The sequence below is a fragment of the Lynx rufus genome, unplaced genomic scaffold, assembly GCF_022079265.1.
Source record: "Lynx rufus isolate CCGP_SWC_20201006 ecotype Redwood Valley unplaced genomic scaffold, mLynRuf1.p SCAF_18, whole genome shotgun sequence".
NCBI lineage: Eukaryota > Metazoa > Chordata > Mammalia > Carnivora > Felidae > Lynx > Lynx rufus.
Window position 1 is genome coordinate 1,507,842 of NW_025814832.1, and position 12,561 is coordinate 1,520,402.

A 12,561-nucleotide genomic window follows, 5' to 3' on the forward strand; every position below is an offset into this window, starting at 1 on the left:
CCAGGGTCATGGGATCGAGCCCTGCATTGGGCTCTGTGCTGAGTGTAGAGCCTACTTAACATTCTCTCTCTCTCAAGTAAAAAATAAAAACGTAAAAACAAATAAATGGAGTGAGATAGTTATGAGCAGTATGTTGCTTAAGAAAGTCTCATCTATTGGCAGAGAATTTGTAGTTGATCAAATAATGTTTTTTGTGGGTCCCCTCGTAACCCCTTCTGTGCTTACCTGTTTGCCTTAGAGAATTCTGAGGCCAGGGTAACCATGTTCTTAAAACATGTTTCTCACTGGAATGTCAGGGTTCAGCAGGAATGCCTCTGGAAAAAGAGTATTTTTGTTGTTGTTGTTCTCTTGGTGTCTCAGTTACCCTCTGCTGTACTTAAACTTTCACACCTTGATTTTGATTCTACACCAGTAGTCTCATGTTCTGTTTAGACTGAACTTGTTGTATGGTGCTCCTTCCTATCTGCAAAGCAAATGGGGGCTGAGCAGTTAAGCCATGCTTTTGAAAGGTGGCTAGGGGCTCCTGGGTGGGTCTAAAAGTTGAGCATCCGACTTCAGCTCAGGTCATGATCTCATGGTTTGTGAGTTTGAGTCCCGCGCTGGGCTGTCTGCTATCAGCACAGAGCCTGCTTCAGATCCTCTGTCCTCCCCCACCCTTCTCTCTGCCCCTCTCCCGCTCATGTGCGCACTCTCTCAAAAATAAACATTAAAAAGTTTTTTCTTGAAAAGTGGCTGTTGGTTAGGGCAAAAAACTGATGACCTTGGCATATTTTGGCAACACCTAGACCCAGCCCTCAGCAAAGATTCAAGAAATGAAAATAGGACCATATTATACTTCCCTCTGTCATTGGAGACAGAGCTGCAGAAGAGAACAGATTAACCAGTGTTCTTGACCCGGTCCAAGGACCTCTAGAGAGTCCATAAAACTCCTGGATTATTTCTAAAAGCTCTGTGAACACCCACCACCACCACCACTTCTCCGGAAATAAGGATCTCTGACTTAGAGGGGTCAGTGAGCCACTGAGGATTAGGAAGCACTGGCCCAACCTCTCATTTGACAGGATGAGGAAATCAATACCCAGGTTCACACAGAGCCAAGATTGAATTCATGCCCTTGAATTCCTCTGGTTCAGTAATCTTCTCTTGTGCCTCCTCCCCCCACCCCCTCCCAACCTCCCCATCCTGACACATTTAAATCCTATGCAGGCCCCAAACCTTGTGTCTTATCTTGATAGAATTTTAGGATAATTGAATTAGGTTGTAATTATTCATTTGATAAATGGTCAGTACGTATTGTTTGCATATTTGCTTCATTGTAAAAGAGTAGCGTGTACTCATTAAAGATTTGGAAAATCAAAGTCGAAAACAGCAACAAAATCACCCCAGTCACAGTCTTCTCAGTTATGACCACTGTTGGTGTTTAATGTTTTCCTTCTAGTCTGTCGATGGGAGGTGCATGAGTGTGTGGGTTTAACTTTGTACTCATGCTGTATATTTAATTTTATATTACGCTTCTCTTCATTTAACGTCTTATATTTTTCTGTGTTAGATGAGTGGTATGTTTACATACACTCCTTGCCCGTGCACTTTGGGCACAGTATTAGCCTTCATTTGAGTCTGGTACCAAGGTGTGACCGGAGGCACAAAAGATGTGTCTTGCGTCTCTGTGTGTTGCAGTGCCCCAGGTTTAAGGCTCGGTGTCCTGGAGGAGGTTTTATAGGTGGTCAGCTCACCCTTTTAGAATTTAAAAACTGTATGATGAGGGAAGCTTCCAGCTAGAGCTCTGAGTGCCTTCTTGGCACTTGGTTGTCTTCATTTTCTTCTCTGAGAAGAAAAGTTTATTTCTGTCTAATGAGAGAACATTGAAAACGTTTTTTTAAAACATCTAAAAATTATTTTCATTATGCGTATATTTTATAATTGTGTGATGTGTGATACACCTCTGGTTTAAGGGAAAAGGGAATTTTGTCTTTAAAGAAATAGGTTATTAACCCATGTATGATAAGGTTGAGTGGTGCTTGCCTTAAGGGTCTGGAGGTCAAGTTCATGTTGACGGATTGTATGGACTTAAATCTTTGTGGTATTATCTTATTTTCTTTTTTGGTCCCTGGCATTGGCTTCTGTTCTCTTGATAACTAAGGTAGAAACAGAAGCTGAACTTGTTTTCCAAGAGGGACTAAAGCTGCTTTTGTTCTTTGGAATCTGCTTTGCTTCCAACAACTGGGTTCCTTCACCCCCCATCCTTGCCCTGCTCTTCACACACCAGGGCGCTGCTGTGAGTCCTACAAGGTTCACGTCACCGTGGTGGAGTTTCAGCTGATCTTAAGGGTTGGTGTTGATTACTTACAGTTTTAGTGTGTATTTTTCGAAATACGAAACCTCTCTTCTCTTGATGGACATGATGTGAGAACACCAGCCTCAAGCTTTGACAAGTAATAAAACTGCAAGTTGTGGAAAAGATGCAAAAGCCCATGGAAAATCCAAGGCCTCTTAAAGAAGGGAGTGTGTGTCCCTTCCATCTTTCTTAAACCACAGCATTTTCCTTTCTAGCCACATGGGGGCATCTTTGGCCCTTTTATCAAGCACCTTAACTTTGCTGTGAATGAATAAAATTGTGCCCTTGGTATTTTCTTGAAATATCCCTTTACTACCCAGAGAATATTTTTTATGTAAACAAGTACATTTTCACATAAATAAAATTTGAAAAATAAAAGTAGAAAAATAGAAAAACCTAGCACTCCATGATCTTTTTTATGGATTTTCAACCTTTTTATGTTTCTTTATGGTCCCAATTGACTGTTTTATTTCCATGTGTCCTGCTACTCTAAAATATATACAGGCTGGGTCAGTCCTTTGGATTAACTTTTTATTAGTATCTAGTTAATGGGGGTACTGTAGGGGAATGTTTAGTTACCTTAAACAGTAATTTTTCAGAAGTCTTATGTTCCAGGTAGAGTTAACATAGAGAGTTCTAAGAAACATTTCACTGTTCCTTTGTCTTTTAATTCTTGCTTTGGTTTATCTGGCTGGTGGACCAGCATGCATGTAGTATGTTGTTTACATCAAAAGTTGACACAGTTGGCTCTGTGTTATATATATTTTATAGGTTAGCTGGGCCTTGTTTCCCATACAGGATGTTTCTGTGTAGAACATACGTATTACTAACTCGGGTCTGTGTTGGTTCACAGAAAAGTTCCATCTATTATGGCACAGGGATCAGAGGTGATGGGCCCAGCAGATCTGCACAGTAGGAGGAAAAGGGTCCAGCTTGGTAGTCAGGAGCCCACTGGGAGAAGGAAAGGCTCAAAGGTGCATCACGTTTATAGCCACCCAGGAGGTGCCCTTAGGAAAGGGATGTGACCTCATCTTTAGAGAAGTTGGTGCCTAGGAGATTTGGTTTGCTGAATGGGCACTAACCCCAGTAACACCCAGAAGAGGTTTACTAGTGAGAAAGAATTGGCTTTTGCCTTCTGGAGTAGAGCATTGATGGTCTTGAACCTTTCTGAATGCTCCCAAGTACAAAGTCTGGGTGCTCGTGCCAGCACAATATTAGAAAGCCCTGCGTGGAGCTCACCCCACTAGCAGCAGGGCCTCACACGCATACCAGAGAGTTCCCACTCTGCTCTGGAAAGACATTGAGATCCTCTGCTGTGACTCACCCAAATGACTAAAACATCAGTTTTTTTTTTTAATTACTGGTTGGAACAGCTAATGCTCCCTTTTGGAACAGCTAATGCTGCCTTTTGGAGGCTGTGCTTTTACTGCAGGGGGCCGTGTTGTGACTGAGCAAAGGCCTTGCACCTCTGCATGCCCTTTGAGGTGTGGCCTATCTGTCTGTCTCTGTCCAAGCAGAAACTTTAGGGACTCCAGGCTCTCCATGGGGAAGTGGAGGGTCATGGGTGCTCATTATGAGCCAAGAAGCTGAGGTAGGATGGAGTAGACCAGAATCTGCAGTTGGGCTTGGCAGAATTGGCTTGTATATGATGTTCCCAGGAGGTCAAAGGATCTATAAATCCCAGAGGCTTCTCCAGCCTCCCTAGGGGAATGAAAAGCAGAAAAGAGACTTTGCAGTCATCAGACCTGGGTTTATGTTCCAGTTCCACTAGAGGGGTAAATCTGTTTCACTAAGCCTTGGCGTCCTCACACAAATGATGAAGGATTCTTGCTTCACAACAGCAGCCGTTAGGTGAAAGTATGAAAGTGAGAGCGGTACTAAGACACCCGGAGGAGTGCATGAGCATAGTGGGCTTCTCAACTTTCTCTTCTATTTGTATTCTTTGAGTTGTCCATTTCTGGTCAGAAAATCTACCAGTAGACTCCCGTCAAAGGTCCAAGACCTCAAGTATATAACTGCAGGTGTAGAGGTCCACTTGACCAAAAACAAAGCCCATGCTTCCATGTACCGGAGTGACAAACAGGGAACCAGATTGATTGGCCATCTTCTGACATAAATTGTCTCCTTAAATAACCCAGCACAGTGGTGTATGTCCCTCTGTTGATAGCTTAAAGAAACGGAAGCTCAGAGAGCTTAAGTGACTTGCCCTAAGGTCATTCACAGAGCTAAGTCACTGAGATATGGGGGTTGAACTCAGGCGCAGAGATCTGAGACTAGGTTTTTGTACCAGATCTGAAGATTCGTAACAAATGCTACACTTAATATGGAAATGGACTTTTGGGCTCATTTGACCTGCCTCTAGGGAAGAGAGAAAAAGCCTCTCTCACCCAGCTTCACAGTTGAAGGTAACGTTATTCTCCAGCCTATGATCAATGAGTAAGATTTGATAAATGAAATTGCTTATAATTAGTTCTTAATTTATGCTACCAAATCTTCATAGAATTTTGTATTTGGCAGGAGTGCAGATAATTAAGTAGTTAGGGAAACCACATAATAAAATGTCTAGTACAAGCACATGTTGGATCAGAATCAATGTAAAATAACTGATAATTAGGTAATGACTCTTTGACAATACATAATTGTATAATAATGGAAGAAGGGTTTTACTTTTTTTATAGTTTAATAGGCAGCTCCAAATATTTCACTCACAGAATTGATGTGCTTTTTGATCTTACTGGAGAAGGTAGCAGTCGTCAGAAAAACGGCAAGTCCTCTTCCCCAGGTAGGGTGAATGAACTCGTGTAAATCGGGAGGAAAGAAAAGGCTGCCTGCCATCTGGTGGACCCATTCAGGGAGTGTGGCCCAAGAGTCTAGAAACTAGAGCCAGGAAATTCCCAGCTAGGGGACTTGGCTGGCTTTAGCAGCCAGTCAGCCCCCAGGGAAATGACAGCTTGTGCTACTGCTGTCCAAAAAGAGAAGACTATGCAGAGAGCACTGTGGGGCCAGGCCCTTCCTGGGAGAGTGGATGAGGCATGGGCCTGCCCCTGTAGATTTTGCGAGTCAAGAGATTTGATGTCTATTGCTGGGAAAGGGGGGTTCCCAGTCTGCTCTGGCAAAGGATCCTTCATTCAGCTATGTTTGTCCCAGGATTTCTGCCTTCAGGGTCAAGTGTGGGGCTTTATGAACCAAACTCTAGCCTGTATTTCTCTGAACTCTAGGTGAGCACCAATAGGACTTTATTCATTCACAAAGGGAATCATGTTTTTCTCATCCTCTACGGCAAGGGCCAGGCAAGATGGAATAGCTCATGTTCTGACTAAAAGGGAGTAGCTTTTATTCGATCCCTGTTGGTTGTTGCCATGCAAAAATGGTGTTTGTTGGATGTTCTGAATTTTTGCAGGAAGCCAGAAATCCAGATTTGTGAGAAGTTTACTTGGTTGTAAATCCTGACAGTTAATTCAGTATTCTGTCAAAACCTGGTAGACCGTCAGTTCGTGACCTCTTCCACCACCAGAGGGTGGAACTGTTTACATATTTACTGCCTCCACTTCCCTAAGTCTCATTTACCTCAGCTCCTCAAGTCAGCTTCCTACCTGCCCCCCCTTTTTTAGAGTGTTTCTCATCTCTTAAGAGAGAATCCCAAAGATTGTCCAAGTTCCTCGTTTGCTCTTTGCTCCTAGCACTTCAGGCTGGCCACATCCACTCCCATGACTTCAACTGCTGCTCACCTATAGATTCATCATTCCTGAGTCTAGACCTTTCTTGAACTTTCAACACCCACATACCTAACCACCTGTTGGACATCTCCCCCAGGACCATGGTAGTGTCAAACTCAATCTATACCTGGTTGTCTCCTATCTTCTTGGTCACAGTCCATCCAGCTGTCTAGATGAGACATTTCTGTTCCTCTCTCTCCTTTACCACCAGAGACTAAAAGCTTTCATCTTTACAAATACCTCCCCAATCAGCCCACCCTCTCCATCCTGAGTGCCACCACCTTAGTGCTCTTCCTCATCTCTCACCTGGATTGGAAGGGTCGCCTGAACCATTTCTGGGGAACTTGCGAGCTGAGCAGCAGAAAGAGATTTAGATAGGTTTGGTGGTGAGGAGGGAGATGAAGAAACCCACTTTGGGGTGTGAAACAGAAGCGCTTTCAGAAGAAGGACCAGGATGGAAAGTAGATCCGTAGGAACAGGTCACAGTTGAGATCAAGAGAGAGGAGTCCTTTCCTGAGAAAGCACAGGAGAACTTTTTTCCCCTTTAACAATTTCATAATAATTACAAAAGTAATGCATTTTCACTATAAGAATTTAGAAAATAATAAAACTTTATAATTCCACTACTCAAATGGAGTTATTTTACATGTCGTTATCTCAGTATTTTTATATGCATATATATTTTTTAATAACAAATGTGGGATCCATATTGTATATGACTGTTTTATACTTTTCATGTAGCAATATATTGTGATAACCTTCTGATTATAAAACTAGTATCTGTCAGAAGACTTATAAAAAGTTAAAATAACCAGATAGCAAGCACACTGTCCAGAGACAACCACTCATATTTTGGGTTTATTAACAGCGTGTTTTCTTTACATGTCATCTTGAGAGTGTTCCTTCACTAAACCAGTTGTTCCTTGCTGGAAATTTTCTATTTTTCGCTATTGTAAATAATGCTTTCATGGACATGTTTGTATAAAAATCCTCATGTGTCGCCTGGCTGGCTCGGTCAGTAGAGCATGCCACTCTTAATCTTGAGGGTCGTGAGTTCAGGCCCACATTAGGTATAGAATTTAGTTTAAAAAATCTGATGTGTTTTCTTACTGCTTTAGGATAAACTTCTGTAAGAATTACTGAAGCAGGGGTGCCCGGGTAGCTCACTCGATTGAGCATCTGACTTGATTTCGGCTCAGGTCATGATCTCACGGTTTGTGGGTTCGAGGGCTGCATCGGGCTCTGCGCTGACAGCACAGAACCTGCTTAGGATTCTGTCTCCCTCTGTCTCTGCACCTCCACCGCTCACACTCTGTCTCAAAATAAATAAACATTAAAATTACTGAAGGCAGAGGATATGACCTTTTTAAAGGCTCTTTGTGTATATTGCCAATTTGGTCACTAAAAAGATTGTGCTAGTTTACATTTCCATACATGCCAGTTTTAACCACTCCTTTGATAGCTCTACAGGGCTGATTTTTTTTTTTTAATCCTTTATTGGGGTGCCTGGCTGGCTGGTAGAGTGGATAGCTTTTGATCTCGGGGTTGTAGGTTTGAGCCCCACATTGGGTATAGAGATTACTTAAAATCTTTAAAAAAAAATCCTTTATCAATTGATAGACAAAAATATTTTCATTGTTTTAATTTTGTGGTATTAGCGAGACCAGACATTTTCATATACGTATACATATTTCTGTTATATATGTTATCTCCTATATTTTATAAAATTTAAATTATGTTCTGTGTGCATTTTTCCATAACAAGTGTTATTTTTGTTACTGAGCTGCAAGGACACATTTGCCAATATTTACCTCCATTTTGTCCTATACCTTTTTATTTGTGGTGATTTTGTTTCGGTGTTACAGTTAGTGGCTTGTAGAGGGTTTATGTAATCAAATCTGTCATTCTCTGCCTTTATGTTTTCTTTGTTTCCTTTAAGGGTAGAAATCTCTTTCACCACCCGTGGAGCAGAAAAAATGTTTGCCTGTATTTTATTATGGCTCTTTTTGGCATTATTTTTTACATGTAACACTTGAATCTGTATTGGTGTATGATATGCAGTTTAAGAACCTAACTGTTAAACGAATGGTTCCAAGTTATCACAGAGTAACTGTTCAGAGAGGTGACTGGTAAGCTCTAGCACTGCCAACTGAGGTGATGGGAAAGGTACTCAAGCCCGCTGGGGGTTGAGGATGGGCTCATGTACTGGTATCATCAGTCCCCAGCCTAGAAGTGGGAAGAGAGGCACAGGCTAGTATGTGGCTCCTAGAGTGTCCCCACCACTGGCCAGTACACACTCTCCCAGTGAGCCCTGGGGCTTTAGAAAGAAGTCCAGTTGTGAGAGTGGACGGAGCCCTGGATCTAGGCACTCCAGCCAGTGACAGGCCACTACTCCACACCTTACGTACTATTCTGAGAAGGCAGCAGTTCAGGGCACAGGTAGCTGGTCTCTCTTGGGTTTTACAGTCTTGATTCTGCAGCCTGCGTCTTAGGTGTGAGCTTGATTTGCTGGGACAGTAGACCTCTGTCCTTGCTGTGGGGCATCACAGCCCAGCCCCTCTGCCCTGGGGGGGCCTCCCCTGTCATGGACACCCCCTGCCTCCACTTGACCCAGCTGGCTCTTGACTCACATTACAAGACTACCCCTCGTTCTGTTCACAGCCTTGCCCAGTCTCACTCCCATTGACCTGAATTCACTTTCTCTCATAAAGACACTTTTTTTTCTTTAGAGGAATAGCTGAAGTTCTCATCCTTTCCCTCATGCCTTTCCAGTTTGATCAGCTTCCTCCTCCAAGTCCTCTATAGCCCCCATCTCTAGCTGTAGCCTTTAGCTAGCTTGGTTTCTCAGAAAAGCTCAAAGTGCGTGGCTCCTCCCTTTTTGCTTCCGAGCTGCATTTCTTTCCTTATTACTCAGTGTCCACACCCAGGGCGGTTCCCTGGATAAAAATCTGCCCCCTTTCCCCCAGTCACCTTTTCAGCCTGGACACAAACACCAGTGAGGAATGGCTATCTACCTAGGGCCAGTTAGAAGCTCTTAATTCCTCAGTGGCCTGACGCAGTTCAGTATCCTCTGAGGCCATCTGAGCCTCTGGATCCTCAGTCTGATTCTCTTCCCTTGCCTTCTCACTCACCTGCTAAGCTTGTTTATTGGGCACCACTAAGCAAAGTTAATGATTATTCCTGTCTGTAGCCAAAAGGGGTGAAGTTATCTATCATCACCCATTTCTGTGAGGTTTTCAAGGACTCTGGACGCACTTCCCCAGGCTTGCCTGTCCCATGGAGTCAAGGGAGAACCAGGCCACTTACTCATGCCAGCTGACACTAAGCAGCTTTGTGACCTTGGATAAGACACCTTCTCTTGGGAGGTTTGGCTAGATAATCTCAACTCTTCCAGCTGTGAGGTCATGTGAGGCAAGGAAGAGGGAGAAGTACATGACTTGGTTTTACCTGTTCTGTAGGTTCAGGAGGAGTCCTTTACTCAGTGGGAGTGGAGGAAGGTAGGTGAGGACTTCGGTGGAAACTTACAGCTCCGAGGAGCCTGCTTCATTGATGACTGAATGAGTACCACATTGGAAACATCTCTATCCGAGCAATTCAGAATCCTGCTCATCAGTCAGACTGGGCTCATCAGTCAGTCAGGAATCAGGTTCGGTCCACTTAAGTGGACCAAATTAAAGTCCATTTAATTGCTTCTTACACCTTCTTAGAAAAGTATGATTATCTGGGAACCTAGCCTAAAAGAGTACATCAGCATTCTTAGGAGTCTTTGTGTGGTCATATGATCTCTTGAGCTATGTCCAGCATGGTGGTAGAGGGCAAAGCTAACCTTTTCCAGGTATTACTGTGGAGTTGAGTTCTGCTCTGACCTTTTACCCCACCCTGGCTTTCCAAATGTCAGCTGGCCTTGGCTACAAGGATACCTAGCCCCGTGCCTGGCACATGTCAGGCACACAATAAATATTTGTTAAACGAATGTTGTCTGCTGTGTCCCTGAGTGTCTTACTCTTCATCCTGACTTTCTCCCTTTGGTCTTGTTTTAATTGTGATATGTGAAAAACTTCCTAAAACCACTTGCAAAATTTGAGAAGTTGGGCCTGAACAATTAGGACATCTTCCGGGATCTAATGTAAATACCTGTACTTTGGCTTTATTTGTGCCGTTATTATGTATGCATCGTAGGGGTCAGGAAACTGATTTTCATAGCTCTTAGGGTTGCATATGTCTGTAATGCTTTGTTGGGGTGGGGGCGGTGTGGGTGGAAGATAGCCTCATCAAAGGAATGTCTCTATCTCAGCATATTAAAAAATGGAGGGATTTAAATTGGGCATCGGGATGCACAAGATTTGAGGAGGAAGGCTGAAAACAGAAGTCCTTTAAAGGTACACAATGATTGGGGTACCTGGGTGGTTCGGTTGGTTAAGCGTCCAACTCTTGATTTCGGCTCAGGTCATGATCTCACGGTTCGTCAGTTCAAGCCCTGCATCGGGCTCTGTGCTGGCAGCACGGAGCCTGCTTGGGATTCTCTCTCTTCCTTTCTCTCTGCCCCTCCCCACCTTGCTCTCCCTCCCTCTGTCCCTCTCTCAAAATAAATGAATGAACTTAAAAAAAAAAAAAAAGCTAAAAGCACACAATGATGGGTGGCCCAAGTGTCCTGCTCCAAAGGTACTAAGCACCTAGAAGCCATTAAAAAAAACTTGAGCAACTTTTTGGAAATGGCTGGGCTTTGGATCATTGCCACAGAGTGCTCACCTTTCTGGTGAAACATCAGAAAACTTTTCTCTTTCCTTTGAATGAATACAGTTGCCAGCTTTTACCCCAGTTCCATCCCTTTGGAGCAGGAAGCTGCGGCTAAAATGTTAAATGGCTCTTCTATCCATTCCCCTCTTCTTTTATACCCTGCTTGTAGGTTATCTCCCCCAACTGTCCATTCCCCAACTGGGGAAACCCTGGCTGATGAGAAATTCTGTTTAGCCATTTTCAGGCTCCTGTAGGCAACAGCAGGCTCAGAAAAAGCCTCCTTTCTAAACCCTTGCTTTTGCCTAACATCCCCTGGCTGCTGTCCCCACATGACCCAAATAAACAGATGATCATGTGAAGCCAGTAAGGCTGTTTGTTTTAAATAGCAAGCATCTCCACTAAGCTCTGGAGCAGATGGGATATTGGGGGCAAGGGAGAGGCCGGCATTTGACTCTGTTCACCCCACTTCTCTCTCTCCCACCCCTGAAGGAAAAGGCGTCTTCAGTATGTTCCTTTTCAGAAGGGTGCTGCTTTCATGGGATAGAGCTCGTTTCTGACAAGAAAAGTCAAAAGTTGGACTTCAGCCTCTACAAGAGACTTCAGGGCTACATGAATGCTATGAGCACCTGAGAAAGGCGGAAGGTACAGCTGGATGGAGCTCTCTGAGCATCTTGGGCCACCGGACAGAATGGTAGTGCTGACCCCAAACAAAACAAGAAGTTGGCCAACATTATTTTAGGTCACTATTATGTGTATTATATATACTGTTTAGCACCCCACCCCAACACACACAGCTATGTATTGTCTTTTTTTTTTTTTTAATGTCTTATTTATTTGAGAGACAGAGTGCAAGCGTGGTGGGGGCGGGGGCAGGCAGAGAGACAGACACAGAATCTGAAGCAGGCTCCAGGTTGTAAGCTGTCAACACAGAGCCCAATGCTGGGCTCTAACTCATGATCATGACCTGAGCCTTTGGACATTTAACTGACTGAGCCACCCAGGTGCCCCTATGTATTGCCTTTAAACTTACCATTTTCTTTGGTTGTACAAGTGAGCCAGGCCCAACCACGCTAGTAGCAGGTGGCAGACACCTGAAAGGAAGCAATGTCAGGACCCACACAGATCTCACCCTCCCAGGAAAAGGGCATTCAAGCATTCATCTCCGGGCAGAGGGACAACTGGGCTGAGTTGTCCCCACCCCTTCCCCACTACCTTCCTTTCCAGCTCCATCATAAGCAAAGCTAGTGACACCTGAAGTGTGTGATGGCCTCTATGCTCAGCTACAGACACTGCGTAAAGATCAGAGCCCTTATGTAGACTGCTGTTGGCAAACACCCCCCCTTCCTTCTGTTGGCTAGGTTCTTGATTTCCAGGATCTGTGCAGATTTTCTTAGTATGCATTATGCCCCTGCCGGCTTTCTGTACAAATTTGGGGCCTTTTTTAGACCTCAAAATAGGAACATAACCCTCTAAGGGCACAGTGGGGATGGGATGGGATGGGATGAGATGAATTGGCAGGGTGGTCTGCCACTCAGCCGTCCTCATTAAGGTTTGCTTTGTGGTTCTGTATAATGGCGAAGCCCAGGCTGCAGGATCCTGAACCCAACTGACATTGCCCCCCTCTGTTCGAACCGGTAGCAAAGAAAGGAATCTGAGACTAGGACCTGGGGGCCGTAGGACTGCTGGCTTTGAGGCATTGGAGCAGCAGAGCTGTACATGGTCCAGGGTGCTGCAAAAGTGCCTTCAGCCGGGCTTTGTATTGCTACCAACTGT